The sequence below is a fragment of the Sycon ciliatum genome, chromosome 4, assembly GCF_964019385.1.
Source record: "Sycon ciliatum chromosome 4, ocSycCili1.1, whole genome shotgun sequence".
Taxonomy (NCBI): domain Eukaryota; kingdom Metazoa; phylum Porifera; class Calcarea; order Leucosolenida; family Sycettidae; genus Sycon; species Sycon ciliatum.
The window spans coordinates 3,266,961-3,278,067 of NC_088646.1; positions in this window are offsets into that span (position 1 = coordinate 3,266,961).

The following is an 11,107-nucleotide window of genomic DNA, read 5'->3' on the forward strand; positions in this document are numbered from 1 at the left end:
ACATTGGTTGTTAATTTTATGTTATACCAGTGGCACAAAGTATCCCAGCATCTACCGTGTGAGTCGCGACCGTGCGGTTTTGTGCTTCCTGGTACTACTACTAGTATACTCGAGTCTGAACTTTTATCTCGGAGGTCACACACACACACACTCACCACACTATGTTTTTATGTGATACTGTGTTAAGGTAGGTACACTGTATAAGTGTACCTACCTTAAAACCATCATCAACCAAAGTGTACATTTTTCGGTGTTGATATCATCTTAGTCAACACCTCGAACAGTCTGTAAAATGTTATGTCATATTTTCTGTCCTAACTGATGTTATGGTCGATTTCTCATCAATTTTGGGATTTTGTGTTATTTTGTGTCATCAAGGAAAATTGTGTTTTTGGCAAGACCTATTCGGGCAATTGAAAAACTGATGTTACTAAGCGAAAATATAAGGCTGTACCTATTCAAACCTGATGTCAGATTGGGCTGATGTTGAAATTAAATTTTTGGGGCTAACTGTCCCGAACCCCCTTAAATACAATTTTTTTCTTCAAGTTTTTTTGTAAGTAGATCTACAATGTGCATACCGCACCGGTATACCGGCGATCGCATCATCGCAACATCACCGATCACATGCATGCTAAAACAAACTCTGTAAATCTAGCATGACTTTTCTTCCCTGGTTGAAACACTGCATGTACCGGTCACGGCTGTTTCAGCCAGCGATTTTTGGCCATCTAACATGGCGGGGGGTACCCGCTGATTTTTGCAAAAAATCAAAGATTAATCATTTTTACGTTGAGATTAAGGTGAGTTGCTATCATTCTTCCGCGATTTACCGCCGCTAGCCCCACATTTTTGATACTAAATCCGCGGGAGTGGAAAGCTGACGCGCACAGCAACATTTTGGTACCAAACATTCCTTGATCGGACGAAGGAGAAGGAAGTTGCTTTCTGTTTTGGCGCAGTGGAATTATCGACTGAAATTGCTGTCAGTATATTGTTAGCTACCTTCATCACGCTCGTGGTACGTCTTCTGGAGTTATTCAGTCACCACTCGAGGTTTTCCTCGCATCCTCGGGTAGTTGTCCGTTATATTTTCGCAAGTTCTTTTGAATACGATGGTGAAATCAAAAATACGATGGGCCTTTACTTTTCTCTGTTTCCAGTGAGAGATATGCACATCTGCGACGCATCGCACGACATGGAGCACCATGCAGCGCATTTACAGCATCTATGCCGTGTTGGAGGCGCAAAATTTACTGCGTGCTCCCAACAGACGAGATATCCAGTGTCTGACTACACTGAAACGATGAAAAACGTATTCAGTATTGATGTTTGTAATGACGACCCTACCATTCACCCAACATATATCTGTGCTCTTTGCCAAAGAGTGCTGAAGAGATCACAGAGCACAGAGAAGTTCAATCCCAGTGGCGGTGGTTGTGGACAAGGAGTAACATTTAGTTAGAAGACATGAACCTGTGATTTGCAGAGTCTGCACCAAGTTTCAAGAAAAATCGAAGGGTGGCCGACCAAGCAAACGGATAAAAACAGCAAGCGGAGCATGCAGCAAAAATGACATCAAGCAGTAGCAGTGCATGTGCATCTAGCAATAAAAGTAAAAAGTAAATTATCGTGTCCGTTCCCGAAGGGAACTCACGACGGCCGCTAACACCCGGTAAACCCTATGCATCTAGCAATAGCATGGATATACCTGAAAGTGAGGCGTATGACATATCTGCACCTGATTATGAAGCAGAGTGCAATTTGACTATGTCAAGATTTGCCGACAGCAGTGCAGCAGCCACAGTACAATGCATGATCTGCCGCAGCATGCCGAGCAATGGTGTTCGGTCACCATGCTGTTCTAGAGTATTTTGCACGAAATGCATATGCCAAACATTAACCAAACATTAACCAACGGTGCGCAGTGTCCAGCCTGCCAACATACCCTGCGTGCTTCAGAACTGGCAAAGCCAAGCGACCTGTTCTGTCAACTGCTTGCGAACTGGTCCGTCCACTGTGGATCAAACTCGGTGGTGATCACGGCGGAGGATCTTTCAAGTTTGTCCTGCAGATCGTGAATGTGCAGCGGCCGAATTCACTCCTCAACACTATCCCGATTTGCATCTTCGAGGCACAAGACACGCCATCGAACCTTGAAACCGCGCTAGGAGTCTATCGTGACGAGGTCAGAGATCTGCAAACAGCAACATGGAAGAACAAGTCGTTCAAATTGTTTTTCTTTGGCGACTACGAATATCAAACGAAAGCATATGGTTTGTCGGGGTCCAGTGGCACCCGACCATGCTTACACTGTCTATGTCAGAAGAAGAATATGGACATTCCACCAGCCCTAAACCCAGATGCCGATTCTACCAGCAGAACACTAGAAACTCTGTACAACGATTTCACTGGATTCACGAACAGTGGCTCAAATCTAAAGAATGCAAAGAACTACAACAACAGCATACGTCCAGTGATCTTACCTATTCCCGAGGAGAATGTTGTAATCCCGGCTCTTCATCTGGATCTGGGTATTTTCCCATGGATGCTGACTGCTTTTCAGGCTGAGCTCAAAGCCCTCGACATTGAGCTTGCCAGAAGAACAGCTGCTGCAGACACCGCCGTTCCTGCCGCCGTTGCTACTACAGCAGACACCGCCGCTGTTTCTGCTGCCACTGCCGTCGTTCCTGCTGCCACTGCCGCCGTTCCTGCTGCCACTGCCATCCCTGCAGCCGTCCCTGCAGTCGTTCCTGCTGCCGTCCCTGCAGCCGTCCCTGCAGCCGTCCTTGCAGCCGTTCCTGCTGCCACTGCCGTCCTTGCTGCCACTGCCGTCCCTGCAGCTGCTCCTGCAGCCACTGTCGCTCCTGCAGGCGTTCCTGCTGCCACTGTCATCCTTGCAGCCATTGCTGCTACAGCAGTAGCTGGTGATGCTGGCAGCTTTGAAAAGCTTTCGTCACTGCATGAAGCCAGCAAAACGGATGAGGAGATTTCTGCAGTTACCCAACAACTACATGTAGTGCAGCAGCAAGTCCAGTACACTGTTCTCTTTTCTCAGCTTGATACCTGCTGCCACAGTGGAGAGCGTGACACAACACCTACAAGACCAGTGGAAGAATGGTGATGCACGCCGTACTGTATTGCTTGCGTGGAGACAGTCACTCACCGACCAAATGGCCGCAATAAAACAGAACAAAAAGTGTGAGGGGCCATGTTGAGCAAGCATCGAGCCAGTTTTCCAGCGCAATGGAATCGATAGGCAAGCATACCATGGAGGTGCTTTTGTGGGCAACCATGTGCACATAGCTCTTCAGCCAGCAGTGACAACTGAAATAACCCCAGCACATTTATCTGCAGTAGCTTCTCGTGCGCCGCTGCTGCTCTGCTGCTCCCAGAGGCAAATCGAATTCATGAGGATTACCAGCACCTGATGTCCCTGTATGGCGAGTGCACTGCCCTCTTCAGCCACTGCAGGCCTGTGGACGAGGCCACCATATCCAAGCTAGAAGGCTTGGTGGAGACATTTATGACTGCATGCCGAGATATCGTCGTCAGCAAAAAGCTCGGCCACATCACGCCGAAATTGCACATGTTGGAGGTGCATGTCGTGCCGTCCATCCGACGGCGAGGCGTTGGTCTTGGTCTCCTCGCAGAGCAAGGGAGTGAGAGCATTCACGCCCGCTTCAACGAGCTAAGGAGACACCACGAGGCCATCCGCAATCCCTTGGAGCGCCTCAAGTCTGTTGCACAGACGCATTTGATTGCAACTCTCCCACAACACGAGTCGCTCCGTCCAGTCAGCAGGAAGAGGAAATCCTCACAGTAAAGTTAGTGTATCTCTGCATCTTGTTTGCTGGCCTATCTGAAATTCTCGGCCTTCCATCGAGCTCTTTTAGCTTTCTCTCCTCTCAAAATAATTCAGATTGTTTCCTTTGTTCTCATCTCTCAATCTCTTTCCTCACAATATTTTCGAGGCGATCGAGAACGCGTCTGACGCGCGTGTCAGCAAGTACAAAAATTCGGTTCGTCATGGTTTTGATGTGAAAATGTAATAATTCGCTTCGTATTATAAAATACCGTTGGGATTTGTCAAAAACGGCGCAAAAGCCGCCATATTGTTAGATGGCCAAGTGGGAACAGCCGTGCGGTATGCATGCATGTATGGTAGAGTCTACCAATCAATCGATCGTGACCGTCGATTTACTTATCTTTTCTTTTTATGTTTCGGAGCTAGCGCTAGGTCCAAAGGAATAATGCTCCTGACCTTCGCGCTAAGTAGGCTGAGCACGGATAGTGATGGAACCATCAGCAAAAAGAAATCCGCCGCCACGGTCCGTTGACGAAGCAAGGCGGCTGATCTCGGACGCCATTCAGGCAACTGGACTCCAGTTGAGTGGTGGATTGGACACTGATGTAGAAATCCCTTTGGGGGAGATCTACGTCAATCTTCAACTGTTAGATCAGGCTCGGCTGAAAAGCCTGCTTTGTGATGAGTCAATGGTGGGCTCAAAGCCTTCCGAGCGGCCGTTGGAACATGAAATGCCACTGGACGAACTGTTGGCGTCCAAGTCCGATCACGGAACCAATTCAGCAAACAATGCGCTAGCTCTTGGTAGTGGTGGGACCGGGAAATCGACTGCTTTTCTCCTATCTGCCGTGTACAAATGGAGTAGAGGAGAGCTGTGGAGAGACAGGTTCGATCTTGTGTTTGCTGTGCCTCTGCGAAAACCAGCAGTACAAAAGGCCAAGAGTTTGCACGAGCTTCTCTCCACCAAATTGAAAAGCATGGATATGGATGATGACGAGCTGCAAGAGTTGGCACGTCACCTTCGCTCTAATCCACACCGATTGTGCTTGATCCTGGATGGACTTGATGAATGTAGACTTTCCGGTCTAAGCACGTACATGAACGACCTCGTCTTACGGAAAGGCAGTGTGAGTGCGGCAAGCGTTATAGTGACATCACGGCCATGCCAAGATGCGTCGAATCTCTCCCACTGTGGAAAATATCGTCGGAAAGTGGAAGTTCTTGGGTTCTCTGATTCAGGTGTGAAGAGTTACATACGTCGAGCTCTGGAACCCGAGAAGGCGCAGCTTATGATGCTCCACTTGCAAAAGGACCCAGAGCTGAAAACTCTGCTCCGCACTCCGCTGTATGCCGCTACTCTGTGTACTATGTATAAGGCTGGCTTCAAAGTGCCTCACAGCATCACGCGTATATACGAGATGATGGTAATGCGCATCCTGGCGGGCCGTAGTACTGACTGTGTGACCCGCGGCCTGGAAGCGGCAAGTGTTGCACTTCAAGAATCAGAAGCGGTGCGCAGCCTTGGTCGCTTGGCGTACAGCATGCTTTTGGAGAATCAATACGAGTTTGCCAAGTCGAAAGTCGAGCCAGCGGTGCATGGTCTCGGATTCTTGCGATCAAGCCCTGAAGGGATTGCTGCCGGTGAGATACTCTGCTGGTTTCATCACGCGACTTTCCAGGAATACTTTGCTGCATTGTACAAGACACGCCTGTGCGACTGGTGCAAGCAAGCGTCGCTAATGGAGATCACGGTGGAGCTTGAAACGATGCAAGCCATTTCACCCCTGTGCTGGCAGTTTATGCTTGCAATGTTGCCGTCTGAAGACGTCGGAGTTGTCCTGGAAATGATCTGGGAGAACGCCATTTCCAAAGACAACCCTGCCAGTCAGGACGAGCCCAGTGAGCGGAGTGAGGACAGTGGTGACGACGACGACGAAGACAACGGAGACGAAGACGACAGAGACGGAGACGACGAAGACGACGGAGACGGAGACGACGAAGACGACGGAGACGAAGATGACGGAGACGAAGACGACGGAGACGACGAAGACGATGGAGTCGACGAAGACGTCGGAGACGACGAAGACCTCAAAGATACGGATGAAAGCAACAATGCATCCCCACCAGATGCATCCCCACTGACATCCCAGGAAAGCGAATTGGCTATGGACTCTGCTGGAAAAGACCTGTATAGCTCACCAAGGATGAAGACACAGCACGAAACCACGCGGGGAGGGCGAAAGTCATCATCCCACAATGACAATTCCGGGTACGTGCTTAAAAGCTGTGAAGAAGGCCCTCCGTCAAGTTCTTCCAACAGCTCCGAAGATTCCATTACCAACCCTGATAAGTGGGCACGGGGAAATCCTGATCCTGATATGTTCGGCAACAGTGAAAGTGGAGATTCGACGGAGATCTCTTCCGACACAGGCTCAAGTGGAGGCTCAGGATCGGCTCCAGCACTACATGCTGAGCCAGTGGTGCTCCGGCTGCCCCGTCACAGGGAGATGGTTCTTAAATTCCTGACCGATGTCCTCGCCCGACCTGTCCTGGAGGCGCTGGCCAAAAGCCTGCTTTCGGGCCACACAAAGGATGTTGACGGCAGGATCAAAAACGAATTTCCAGTGAAAGAAGAACACTCGGACAGTCTGTATCTTCTAACAATGGTGAAGCTCTGGGAAAAATTGGAAAAGACGCCAACGTCGACACTGATCCTGCACGCGTTACAGAAGATAGACAAAACAGCTGCAGAAGGGTTTCACAAACTACTTCGGGCAGAAGCTCAGAATGTTGCTATCAAACCAAGACCGGCTAAAACAGGACGTGAGCGGTTTTGCCTGCTGCGACTTCTCATCGCGCTTTGCGAACACGCTTCGTTCAACGCTACATCATGCAAAGGTAAATGCACTCTATTGCCGCTTGTGTTTCCTGATGGCCTTATCATTTCCATCGAACGTGTGGCTGCTTCGCTTGATCACCGTGCCTGCTCTGCAATTAGCCATATCATTTCCGATCACGATTGTATTTCATTTCCTAGCATAAACCTAGAAGATTGCATAATGATGGATGCTGGCTTTTCCATGGTCAGCGCAAGCCTGAGCGCCCGGAGGAACCTGGACGTTCGCGTTCTGGACGTTCGCGGTGCTGCGATACGCGATTCTGCGCTCCTCGTATCTGCCATCGATGCGTTGAAAGCTGACCTACTTGATGTCTATGTTGGCGACAACCCGACTGGTCGAGAGGGTCTGGTGGCTGTATGCCGGGCAGTCTCGACATGCACGCATGCTCGCTACGTTGACGTTTCCAGCATGAACAATGCCGGGCCTGCAACCGTCGAGTGCATAACTGAAATAGTTAAGCAATGCACGGAGCTCTGTGAGTTGATTTTGTCATGGAATAACATCAAACCAGACCACCCGGAGCAGTCCACACGCCTCGTCAATGCCGTGGAGGCTCACTGTTATCTTGAAACCATCGAAGCCAAAGGCCCGGACAAGAGTCGCGGCTTTCAGGATTCATGGTTGAACCTCCAACTCTCTTCCCTCGCTCAGAAGTCGAAGTTTGATTACATAACACTGTGAACAACATGCTGTGAAAAAAAACGCAATCAGCCATGAGAAATTTGTGCTTTGATATGACACTACCGGTACTATTGCAGGTATACAGCCACTTGAATATTTTACTATCGCATTTCCCGCAGAACAAGTTCTTCTTGAAGGATCCCCAAGAACCTGGCCAAATTTCGCTCAGTATCACGCTATGCAATACGGGCTGACTTCATCAGTCTTTCCTACCTCGATCTACTGCCCAGCTCTCATTGACTATTTCGGAAGCTGCAGTAACTGTTATAATAAGTAGATGTGTGCAATCACTTTTTTTTTTGCTTTTGTATTGTCTGGCCGGTGTAGTTTCAACAGCTACCTCTATATTTGTTGGCGTCGAATTAGACTGCCTCGTTGCATTTGTTATAATTTTGCCCCAGGGAACATTCTTTTTTTGGGGAGCGATTCCTGTATATGCTGTATACGTAGACGTGAGCCAGGCGCATGCGCGCCTGGCTCATGGGCTGTTTTGCATGCTTGCCGTGCTGGACTAGACGTCCGAGAATGTGAGCTCTTTTTCCTTGTCCTTCAGTTCTTTCATTATTAGAATAACCATACGAACCTGTGTAATGCTGTGTGCGGGCCCTTACTGCCAGACATAACAGTGGGCCAAGTATACATGTACAATGTACTTCAGTATACCAACCAACTAACCGCATGGGCCGAAGTTCCCTTCTGCACATTATAGATTGGGTATAACGACCTCGAAAATAACGACAGATCGAATTTACTGACACTTTTTTGGTGCCCGAAGACCTGGAAATGCATCGAATATAACGACTTTCCTCTTGTATATCAGGCGGAGTGGAATGCATGGGCCATGGCCCATGTCTGTGTCACATGCCCGGACCTCTGATCTGGGTCACTCCACGCGTGCTGACTGCTAGTGCTAGGCTGGGCATTGCACACTCGCCGCAGCGCAGCGCAGTGCAGCCGTGTAGTTGCTATGCATGACTTTTGGCTTGAACTATGCATGCAAGACACAGTCATGCACATGCACGTTCGAAATCCACATGCATTACATGACGTGTTTGTTATGCACATGCATACCGTATTATCTCCATTATAACAATATAAGCCCAGGGTTTATATTTTTCAACCAGTCCGGACCCCGGGCTTATATTAGAGACTGGGCTTGTAGATTTTCGACCATCTGGCACATGTTACATTGGTTGTTAATTTTATGTTATACCAGTGGCACAAAGTATCCCAGCATCTACCGTGTGAGTCGCGACCGTGCGGTTTTGTGCTTCCTGGTACTACTACTAGTATACTCGAGTCTGAACTTTTATCTCGGAGGTCACACACACACACACTCACCACACTATGTTTTTATGTGATACTGTGTTAAGGTAGGTACACTGTATAAGTATAGGATATTGACCAAGACGAGGTCTATATTTACCATAATATTATAGACCGAAGTCGAGGTCAATATCCTATTTATCACGATTCCTTTGCCATAACCCCAAAATTTGAACCTTTAGGAGCTATTTTAACCTTTTTAGTATAGCATTAATTGTACTATAGTGTACATAGGCGGTTGCCTATTTTGGGTACAAGACTGTATTAGAACAACAGGGTTCAGCATCTGCAGCCCAGTTGTGGGTTTGAATCCTGCTTATTCTCTTGCTTTGTCTTCTTTCTTTCAAATTTTCTTTTTGAAGTGGAGAGAAAATTTCTCAAGTCCCGCCAAAGAAGTTTTCTCTCCACTTCAAAAAGACAATTTGAAAGAAAGAAGACAAAGTGAGAAGAAGTTTTGAGGCTGCCTGCAGTTTCATAGTATTTTTTTTCAAAGAAGACAAAGGAAGAGAATAAGCAGGATTCGAACCCACAATAGTATAAATCTCAAGCGACCCCTTATACCACCTAGCCACTGTGCTGCAGATGCTGAACTCGGCCTCAGCGACACTTCAGTGCACCAAAAAGTGGGAAGGAGCGGACACAGGGAGGGGGAGGGTGACAAATGGAAAGATGATACACGTAGCAGAGTAAAAAGGGTGTTCAGGGAAGGTTCACACTGAGAGGGCATCTGTGGCTGAGTGCCAGTTTCGACTGCGGCCTGAGAGACTTGGCGCCTTCCTTGAATGCCTGCATTCCTTTCTGCGTGGGAAGGTCCGTAGCAGGGCCACCAATCCATGATGCTACGGTAGGTCCGCTTGATAACGAGCTTGAGAAGGTCTGCACCACTCGGCGGTGACTGACAGATTTCCACTCACCTACCCAGCTGCCATGGCAGAATAGTCAACCCAGGTTTATTTGATTTGCTTATTTATTTGAATTTCTAGGGGTGAAACGAACATCGAATTTTGAATACGAACGAACTCTCACACTAACGAACGAACTCGAACGAACATTCTCCATTATGTATTTCATGGATGAATTTTTTTTTGAAGACCATAGTTAATTTATTATTATTTTATTACAGTCTGTCAGTACTGGCGTTCTCTGTACTTGGCTGGCCACAGTTCAGACGGTGTACGATACATATACACTGCCAGAACAGAAATGTTTTTTTATCGCGTCCGCCTGAGCTGAATCACAGGGTTTTGCAGGTAGCTGCAAAGTCCATCACCATCGTCCGGACGAGAGTTTTCTTCTCATCGCTAGCTCAGGTCGTCAGAGCAGGAGAACGGTACTTCTTGACGTGGGTACGAAGATTGCTTGTCGTCGCTCTGCTGTGTGATAGAAAATTTTTGAAATTGAGAAAATGACTTCGTCTTTCCCGACCACTTTATCAAATTCCGCTCCAACTCCGGATCGCGATGAAAGGCTCGAATGTTTTGACATGATTGCAACGAGTGCACGTTTGCTTTCAGGAACAGATGTCACAAGCGACTCGAATCCTTTCACTACGAGTACAAATCTAACTCAAACGGACACACAGAAATATTTCAAGAAACTTTGTCCCGACGCGACACTCAACTCCTTCAACTTGCTTCAACTTCAAGTGATCATCAAGGCAAACACAGTCGATCAGCGTGCAAGCTCACGATCTCCCAACCTCCGCGGCTCCTTCGTGATCTAGTCACAAGCGATCTTTATGCTTGCTTGCTGTGTTCGTTTATCAATCTTGCGAGTTCGTTCGTTCGTTTTCAAATTTTTCGAACGAATATTCGAACTTTCGTTCGTTCGTTTCACCCCTATTTATTTCTACCCTTCCTCTCTCCGTACTTCTGCCCCCCCCCCCTCTCTCATTCCTTCTGTCGTCCACATGTATCACCCACTCTCCCCGAGGCTAGTGCCAAGTTACAGTCCAACATAGATGGCGTTATTCATTGGATGGAAAAATGGAAATTGCAGCCCAACTCTTGCAGCCCAACTCTTCGAAAACTGCCCCCCCCCCCCCCCAGTTGTTCCTGTGACCTATCTTCATTAGAAACCAGTCCCTTCACCTTTCCAGGCACCACAACCCCGCTCTGCATCGTTGAAAAACACAAGCATCTTGGCGTCATTATTGACCAACTCTTAACCTGGAAATCCCAGGTCGAAAATTTAGACAGCCGTGCTAGCTCAGTAATGGCTTCTCTTACTTTTCAGTTCCCCTTTCATTCTTTTTCTTTCTCCCGTCTAGCTCTATCACCGCCATGGCTGGCTATCGCCCACATCACCATTTCATTGGCTAGTGCCACGTGATTGTGAATAAATAAATAAATAAATAAATAAAGGAGGCGAAATCGCCTGTTTGTGGTGCGAC